Source organism: Acinonyx jubatus, chromosome A1 (genome assembly GCF_027475565.1).
Source record: "Acinonyx jubatus isolate Ajub_Pintada_27869175 chromosome A1, VMU_Ajub_asm_v1.0, whole genome shotgun sequence".
In the NCBI taxonomy this organism is placed as follows: domain Eukaryota; kingdom Metazoa; phylum Chordata; class Mammalia; order Carnivora; family Felidae; genus Acinonyx; species Acinonyx jubatus.
The window spans coordinates 158,693,678-158,703,688 of record NC_069380.1 but is presented as its reverse complement, the minus strand read 5'-3'; positions in this window follow the sequence as shown (position 1 = coordinate 158,703,688).

The window sequence follows — 10,011 nt, the reverse complement described above, 5'->3', positions numbered from 1 at the left end:
ATGTGTCTGGTAGGTCAAATTATAGGAAATTAAATTTTTTAATGAAGACATGGTATTATTTCAATTCTTAAAAAAACATTTAAATAAAATCATTGCCTCTAAAATTATAAGTTTAATAAAATTTGAAGTATAAAAACAAAACTCTAGATATTTAAAGGTGATGCTTTGAATTGAAAAGAATATTATTAAATGCTAAATTCAGAAAACATGAAATTTGGTATAGTAGTTAGAATTATTAGCCTAGTTCAGGAACTTTTCTTTAGCATTAGTTATTTATTTATTTATGTTTTGCATAATGTCTTAACTCTGCCCTTTCCTTGGGAAGTACCCTTTCTGTTGCAAAGAGTTTAGGTTTATTGTGGTTTTCCTATCTGATAACTAAACTCCATCTCTTTATGAATGAAATGCTCCTCATGCTCCCTGTCACTCTTCACTATGCTTCATCAAGATAACTGCAAAATCCTTTTCATTTCCTTGAAACAATGTTTATTTCATCTTTTCCACTCAGTTCAACTGAAATTTCAGTACTTAATACATTCTGTCACATCTTTTTAATGTATGTCCAAATCAGGGGAAAAATATCAACAACTGTATCTCACACCTATAGAAGTGAGGGAAGGTTTTTTTCCCCCAGTATGATTAAAAAATAAAATATGGAATCTCTGAAAGCTGAAAGAACCTAAAGTTCTCATCCCTTGTGAGAGATGTCATTTTTATCTCCTAAAATAAATTATCAAGAAACTGTCTTTTAAGTGAACATTAAAGAGTTTTCCATAATGCAGTACACGTACCACAGGAGTCATCTCAGAAGACTCGCCATAGTTAATAAATGGTCATTTTTTTACCTCAATAGTTTTGAATTTGTGTTAATATGTACTAGAAAATTTTAACTATCAAATAAACCATGTTTAAAATAACTGATGTATAAATTTTAAAAAATCAAATAAATAAGAAGTGGTCAAATGATACCGAAAAAAAATACATAGAGTGATATGCAGTAAATTTAGGAAAGGTTGTAACCCTGCATAAAGATGACTAAATTGTTTGCAACAATGTTAAATAGACAGAAATCAATTTCTTTAGACTCTTATGACTGAGATAAAACATACATGCCACAACATAGAGTTCAATCATTAATGATTATTATCACTGTTTATTAATCATACACAGAAATGGCCTGGGAATTAAGGGAAAGGTATATTAGCTCAAGATACATCTAAGTATACAGATTAGATTTACTCCATTGGATGATGACGTTGCTTTTGTTTTTGCTTCCTTAAATTCTCAGCTCTGTGATCCTGCATTAGAGTCAGATTTTACTTATTTGTTTGGAAGTCACATAAGACAAGGAGACTTAGAGATTTCCAAGTGAATTCAAATGCGCTTTTTTTTTTTAAGTTAATTTATTTATTTTGAGAGAAAGAGAGAGAGAGCAGGCGGAGGAAACAGAGGATTCAAAGCAGGCTCTGTGCTGACAGCAGAGACACTGACGTGGGGCTTCAACTCATGACCCTTGAAATCATGACCTGAACCAAAGTCGGATGCTTAACCGACTGAACCACCCAGGCGCCCCTCAAATTCACGTCTTCTTAAAGGAAACACAATTAGAGAAAAGAAAAAAAGAAGGAAAAGAAGAATAAAATATTCTCTACATTTTGTTTTGACATTGGTAAATAGGGTAAAATATAAGCACTATAACCTCAAGCATTTGCTTTCCACCTTGAGTGAAAATAGGAGAACACTGGACGTTTCTTTGGTTACAGAGGTAGGAAAACTAAATCCCAGACAGACTGAGTCCCAGGCAATTGTGACAAACTAGTCTTAAACACAGGTTTCCTAACACCTAATCCAACAACTTTTTTTACTCTGACATTTTCAATTATGAAAAGGAAGACTAAAGTCCTCTTTCTAAAGCAAGAAAATACTAAAAGTATCAATATTACAAATATTAGTTTGGACTTGGATTTATATTTACAACAATAAAGGTAATGCAAGGAAGATATAGACAGATGTTTTTAAATTTAAATAAACATAAATATACCTATAAATCATCATTTGTAGATAGAAGCATTCAATAAACATTCCTGCCCAAAGACCTACTCTTAAGTAACCAATTTTTAAATCTAGTTGCCCCCTACACAGTGACTGTTTGGCTCTTAGATCCAATTATGTTTCACAAATGATCAACATTCAGTAAATCAGACCAGACAGTGCGCATGGATGCATTTCTTTTGGTAAATTGGCATGATATGTAGCAAATAAGCAACAAACATTCTTATTTTCCATGCTAAGGTATTTCAATAACAAGTTATTATGACTTATCAATCTGAAATAGGAATTTAAACAAAATAAAATGGGTTTTGAAGAACTATTTAAAACAAATTGTAATTCTAAAATAGGTCATTTTTTTTGCTTTTCACTAGTCACTGCTTTTCAACTGCTTCAAACACAGCTGAGCCACAAGAAAATATTTGCTGGACAAATTGTCTGAGATCCTTTTTATTATTATCCTGTTTTGAAGCTGGAAGAATATGTTATTTTGTTTGAAACAGCTCTTTGATTTCTAGTAAGTGAAAGATAACATTATTCCTTTTAATAACACTTCTTTGGGGGTTTACTCACTAGACCTCTTTATGTTTGAAATATACCTGAATAGTATATAATTATGGTTTCACAAGACACTTGATATTTATAGGCAGATTGAACTTTCCCTATAATAATTCCACTTTAATGATTATTGTAACAGCAATTTTATAGGAAAAACACATTTACTTTCTTCATTCTTTTTGCCTAATGTTCTCTTAAACAAGAGTTTCAACAAAGATTTGTTTCTGCCTCTTCAAAATAAGGAATAATTTAACAGGTTTTTTTTTTTTCATTCTAAAAGGAGATGGATCCTTAGGTTAAATACGATATTACTTGAAACCAGTGACCTGTCAGAAAAATGGTATTTGCTTTTCACAAAGAAAATTATAATACTTCAGAAGAAAATCAGCTCAGCAACCTAATTTTTTTCTTAATAAATCTTGAGCTATAGGTTGTAGCACACTAGGATTTCATTCTCAGTCTTTCAGTTATAAGAAATTAGAGACATAAGATGTGGATAGACAGAGGCATTTGACAAGGTAAATGGAGAGAAAGCTGTACCTGAGCAACAAGCAAGAAAAAGAAAATATTTCTTAACACTTAACATTTCCTGAGCCTTGGTCTCTAGTAAGAGCAGGCTTCCAGGCTTCCTGGCTTCCAAGCACCTGTTTTTCTCTCAGTGTGACTTCTTTGACTCACAAAGAGAAATGGATGCTATAAAGGCAAATTGAGATCTATTTCCAGTGGCTCTTTGACTGCTATGAGCATTAAATGTATTTTGCTTTTCAATGAGCATGAAATGATTTCCATCAACTAATAGCCACATGTATTGAAAATTCAGGAGAAAAAAGTTGTGATATGAAAAGACTGTAATGAGAGCAAAACATTTGGTCTGTTAGAGTAATCGGGAAATTATTTACATTAGCCACTATGATAAAAATCTATATATACAAATATAATACTTAAAGAAAATAGCTACAAAAATAATAATAATAAAGAAAACACAGTATGGTAAAGATTTAAGGTCCAAAAAAATCTTTTTTAACTGGAAGAATACATTAAGACCCACATTTCTAAAACATTGCTTTAAATTTCAGGTAACTCTTACTGGAAAGACATACATTTCCAGGTTATTTTTGCACATACACACACACACACACACACACACACACACAATTGCACACATACACACATAAACTTTGTATATATGGTATATATGTGTGTATATATACTCTTTTCCAGTATATACTGTAAATTTTCCATTTTCCATACACACACACACACACACACACACACACACACACACACACGCTTTCTTTTCTGTTTGGATTCTCATTTAATAATGCTCTATGGGCCTAAATGAGAAATCAGACTTTCTGAGGAAGCATTTTCATGTTAGGCCACTTTTATTTTCTTTCTTTGTCAGTAAATTAAATGAGGCAGGTGAACATCTGTAAGAGACTGAAATTACCTCAGGGTTAAGGATGATACTCCCAAAAAGATAAGATGGAAATACTTTAGGAAGTAAATAAGAGGGAATTATTTGCCCAGATTTGATGCACATAATCTTTCTATAAAGTTAATGTTCCTAAAATCTTACAATATCATCTCCATATCCTAATGAATATTTTTGTGAAATTTTACCGTGTTCTACAATGTAAAAATCAATACCAATGAGACAATCTACGTGGCCAGGGACACAAGGTCACTGTTTGGAAAAATAGCACTGTTTCTGAGTATCTGAGGATATCTTAGATATACTTTTTCACTTATCTCCACCAGAAATTTCTCTCAACAGGTAAGGTACAAGAAATTTTCAGTTTTTATCAAGAGGAAGAAGACTTTGTGGTTGTAGACAACAGTTAATCATTCTGAGGCACCAGTAAACTGCCTTTGAGTTACAATGATTATTATATTACTTTCAATAAAATGAAAATAATATCTATTTCCTACGATTGCATGGATAATTAGTGTAAAAACGCATGTAAAATATGTAGGGTAGTATTCCAGCACATAGTAGATAGGCAATAAATAGCCGCTATTAATAAATAATAGCAACTATTATCAAATAATGGCATTAGTTAATAAGTACCGTAATAAAGTTTGATTTTTTTTCTATGAAATTATAGAGAAAGTTCACCTAACCAAGACTTAAATACATTAGGTTGCACCTCTCGAGAACTTCTCAAAGTAGGATGACCTAATTCAAATGGTCTTGAAGGATGAATAATATTTAGTTACATGAAGGAACCACAATTCAGGCAAGAGAAACTGCCTAAGCAAAAGCCAAGTTCGTATCAAAGGTGCTACGTTCAGGGATCACCAAATAGTTCAAAATGTACCAGATTCAGTGCTTACATATAAAGACATAAATTGTAAGAACATTTTCATGCTATATTGTAATGTATTTGTTATAGTTTGCTTTGCCTTAATAGACTGTAATTTCACTGAGGTTTGTCTTAAGTATCTAAGTATCTCCTAGTGCCTTGTCAGAAGACTGATCATTTGATTAACGAATGAAGAAAACGCAGTCATGCTTCTGCAGGATGCTGCATGAAAGACACAAACAAGTGGTATCACACAGGAAAACTAATCATTTCAGTGCAGAGAGAAAAATAGATATGCATAAAGTATTGTGGAAGCAGAGCAAGATGGGATTATCTGTGTGGGAAGAAAGAGAATGCTATCATGCAGCCAGAGTACAACTTGGAACACTCGATGATGGGCCGTGTGATGTATGATATTTGTCAGTGCTCTCTTAAGGAAGTGGTGAGTGAAGAAGGCAGCAGTGAGAAAACCATTCCTTTTTCAGGGCAGAAAGTTGTAAAACAAACACAATTGACAAGAGTCCAGGTCATGGAGAAGCAAAACCTCCCAATAGGCTCTGAGAACCCAAAGGATGCAAAGTTCTCACTGTCTCACAATCAGAAGTTTTTACTTATTCCTAAGAATAGATAAATAAAGACCTTGAGACAATGTTAGAAGCCTAGTCACCAGTAATTCTAAGAGAGGTCACAAATGAGGGAAGTTGACAATTTATGAGTATAGGCAGGAAGAAAATGTAAAACCCAGTGAACAAGTTTGGCCTGTGTTTACTTTCTAAAATCTCCTACAATTGGTTCCACCTGTATAGGTTCATAGGCCACCTCACAACATAATTAAATGCACAAATGTCCTTTTCATTATTTGAAGAATGTCAGCCTCCTCTTTCCAGTATATTATAATATCCTGGGGGCAATAATTGTATCACACACTTTTTTTCAAGTTATAATGAATACTATGATGTTCTGCCTAGATAACTCCATTTTTCTCTCTAGGGTCAATGCATGTATCCCCTAGTTGCTAGGAATGTTGGCCAGCTGATGGCTCATACTGTGTGCCCTCCACTGCAAATTACCATTGGAAACAACTTCATATAAAGTTATTTCCTTGCACAGCTTTCAATCTGCAGCCAGTGATTGTCTGATGCAGGCATACAAGTTCCAGCTCCTTTGTTTCAATTCAGGACAATTGTGAACGACAATTTAACTCCAGAGGTCCCCCAAGAACTGTTGGAGGCCTCATTCCCAACAACATTGTGCACAGATTCTTTCTCCATCTGATTTTGTCTTTCTTGTAGGTGTGTTCCCCAAGATTACTTTTCAACAAATCTTCTGGTACAACTCTCTGTCTCAGAGTTTTATTTCCAGGAAACACATTTGAAGACAGCCATGACCAAGGGTAGTTTGAGGAAGCATACTTTAATATGGGATTTTGGAAATGGATCACTTGCCACCCAGCTGGCATCGAGCAGCCATAACTGGTAAAGTTGGAGTATGCATAACCTCTGACATGTTATAACAACATGATTGTTAAAACTTCCACCAAATGTTAACTGAAATGGGATAGCAATGGAAAGGGGTAACACAACTGGTACGGTATCTCTGCTACTAGAGAAGTATGACAGGATAGTCAATCATAAATGCCATGAAATTAAGTGCTGCTTACTTCCATTGATTTGTAGAAGATAGGTAATGACAGGGTTAGAATGATTAATCACTAATTCAAAGCACAAAGTGAAAGCTGGTGTCTCCTTGGCAACATTTATAGAAATCCTGATCATTTGTATCTCAAAGGCAGATAGAGCAGAGAATCAGGTTAGGGCTTAATTGTAATTAAGGAGCTACAGAAAATGTTGAATTCTCAGGCCCAGGAGGTCTACACCAAGGTCAAGACCATAATGGTAAAGAAGTAGACCCACACGTGGAGATGAAGAAACACGGTTAAGTACAGTTTTGAAATTTGAAATCCTAGATTCCTCTGTACCCACTGGGTTTACAGATCTGGCCCTTCACTCTTTGCTATTAGAAGATTATAACTCCCCATGCCTGAACACAACAGAGAAGCAACATACAAGACAGACACCTTATAAAATAATCCTTTTCTGACAAGCCAGCAAATAATGAGGGTTAAATCCCAATCAGTTCAGCTTCACAGCAAAAAGAAAATATATACATCAAAGAAGCTGCAAAATGAGACAACATGGGCTGGCAGGAACAAAGAGCATGTGTCTCAGGCTGGAATTTGAGGGCGGAAAACATAAATGCGATAAGTGAGAGTTTATCGATATGGAAGTAATCTCCTATAATAAAGCTTTAATAGCAAGAACCCCAGGATACAGAGCAAAAACCCCAAGGGGGGAAAACACAACAACCCTAGGATACAGAGCTAAGATGGCTGTTGGAAGTTTAAAAAATAATAATAATGATATCAGAAGAGGGAAATAGAAATGTTAGAACTGTGTTTAATTTGTTCTGCTTCACCCATGTTAACACAGTAATCAGAGCATGTGAATAAGAACGGATCAGGCAAGTGTGATAACTTAAACGCCTTTGATACTACCAGCACTTCCGTAGACCCCACACAAAATAGGTTCTCAGTAACGATTTCTTGAAGGAAAGCTAAGAAAGTCAAAATTAAAAGCTAATAAAAAATTTGTTTCTATTTATTTTCAACTCTCTCTTTTTCTATTTTCAAATACATATTTATTTTCAAATAAATCATTGGTGTCAGTAAAGCAATATTCCCTATGAAAAATGCAACATATCATATTTTCTTAAGTTTCTATACATAACACAATTTAAAAAAAATGCCAAGTTTACTATCTATTTTTAAATGATTAATATTGTATGTGATTGAAAGACCAAAAGAGCATTTAATATATTTTGATCTGTTAGTGTGTCTACCATTAATCTTCCTCATGATTCCACATGAAAATGCGTTTCATTAAGCTTTATATTATTACTTTATAAATTGTATTATAATTTATCACATATTAACAGAGTGTGGCAAGTCTGTTTTTCTCACAGTTTATATTTGGAAAACCTTTGTTTACATAGATAGGCTAGAATTTTATCTTTTCTTAGGTAATAGATTGTTTAAAAACATACTATCTATTTGATCTCAGTTTCTAGGACGCTTAAAATCCAACTCTGTACCAGCTGCTGTATTGCTAGCCTCATATTTCTATTTGGCACAAGTATTATTTTTTTATTTTATATAAATCATATTTTAGCATTATTTTAATGATTTATAACATAATTTACCTCAGATCCTTTATGGATTTAGGTGGGTTAAGAGTAATAACATAGCAAAAAGAATCAATTACTTCTTTTCATTTCCTCTGGGTTAACATCTCTATGGCAAATACAGACAGTACCAAATTTATCATGGGATTTTTCAACTTTATGAAGATGCAAAAGTGATACATATTCAGTAGAAATCCCAGGCTGATATGCAGTGAGATACTCTCTTAGGATGCTAGGTGGCACAGTGAGGCACACTTTCCCAGCAGCAGAACGATCATTAGGGTAAACAGTTGATAGGCTTACAACCATTCTGTATCTATACGACCTTTCTGGTTTTCACTTTCATATAGTATTCAATAAATTATATGAGATAGTCAACACTTTGTAATAAAATATGCTCTGTGTCAGATGATTTTGCCCAATGGTAGGTTAATGTGACTGTTCCAAACACGTTGCAGGTAGGCTAAGCTATGATGTTTGGTAGTTTAGGTGTATTCGATGCATCTTCAACTTACGACATTTTCAACTTCCAATGGGCTTATTGGGACACAACCTCACTGTAAGCTGAGGAATATCTGTAGCGAATTGAAAATTTGGATCAGTAAAACTGCATCATGCAGCACAGCTGGCGATCAAATTCCAGCTGTATTCATTATGAACTCATCCTGTCTTGGTTAATGGCAAGTAGGGAAAAACAATTAGTAAATACATGAGAGAAATTGACAATTAATAAGCTGAGGAAGCATGCTTTCTCTTCACTGAAGGCTTTTATCAAATTATACTATATGATTACATAATAAGCTTATTTTATTTTAGCAGTATCACTTCTTTACTACCAGTATTGTCCTGTCATTGCCTTGCCTCTGAGAGTCAGAGTTCTATGGTGCAGCCAATTGTTCCAACTGGCAATTTGCCCTCCTTTCCTTAAGTACTTCATCCTTCAGCCAAATGTTGTAGTCCCTTTATTCAAAAGGGCACAGTTGCAGGATATAAGCTGTTCTAGTTATTTAGGCACTAAGAGATTTACTGTAGGAAACATGATGCTTACTGACACAAGTGTTAGAAATACTGAAAAGCCATGCTCTAGTCTAGATCTCCAGGCAAAGCTACCAGAATGAACTACAGGTAACGTTAATTGAAACTATTAACTTCTATCACAAACAGAAAGTTGACAAATAAGACTTCAATCTGTAAAGACACCTAATCAATCTTTGGGCTAGGAATCAGGAAGAAGATGTAACTATTTCTTAATACCCTCAAATAAGACTGGGTGCTGAGTACTGCTGTACAAACTGTGAGTGTCTCCACATTGGAACATCAGAACAGAAATAGCTGAAGCCACAGGAACAAATCTTCTACTAATTTTAGTCTTTCCAGTCTTGTATGAATACAACATATCAACATACAGAATCTTAGTTCTTAGGGAAAGTGGAAAAAATATTGATGTTGTTTTATTTGGTTTCTGCAGATCCTGACCTCACAGAACAGGAAAGCACACAAGGAGTGTGGAGCAGATGCTGTTCACTATTCCCACTCTACCGATTACACACCTGCCCCCATTGGGAATGGTTGAGCCAACTGTTTTATAACCATGGTTGTGACAGCACAGAGTTCTATACTCTCTCACAGCAAAGTCCACTAAAAACAAACAAACAAAAAAACCTAAAAACTGTTGGGGCACCTGGGTGGCTCAGTTGGTTACACATCTGACTCTTGGTTTCGGTTTAGGTCATGATAGTGCAGTTTCTTGAGTTCAAGCCTGGTTGGGCTCTGTGATGACAGCATGGAGCCTGCTTGGGATTCTCTGTCTCCTTTTCTCTCTCTCTCTCTGTCTGCCCCTCTTCCACTCACACTGTCT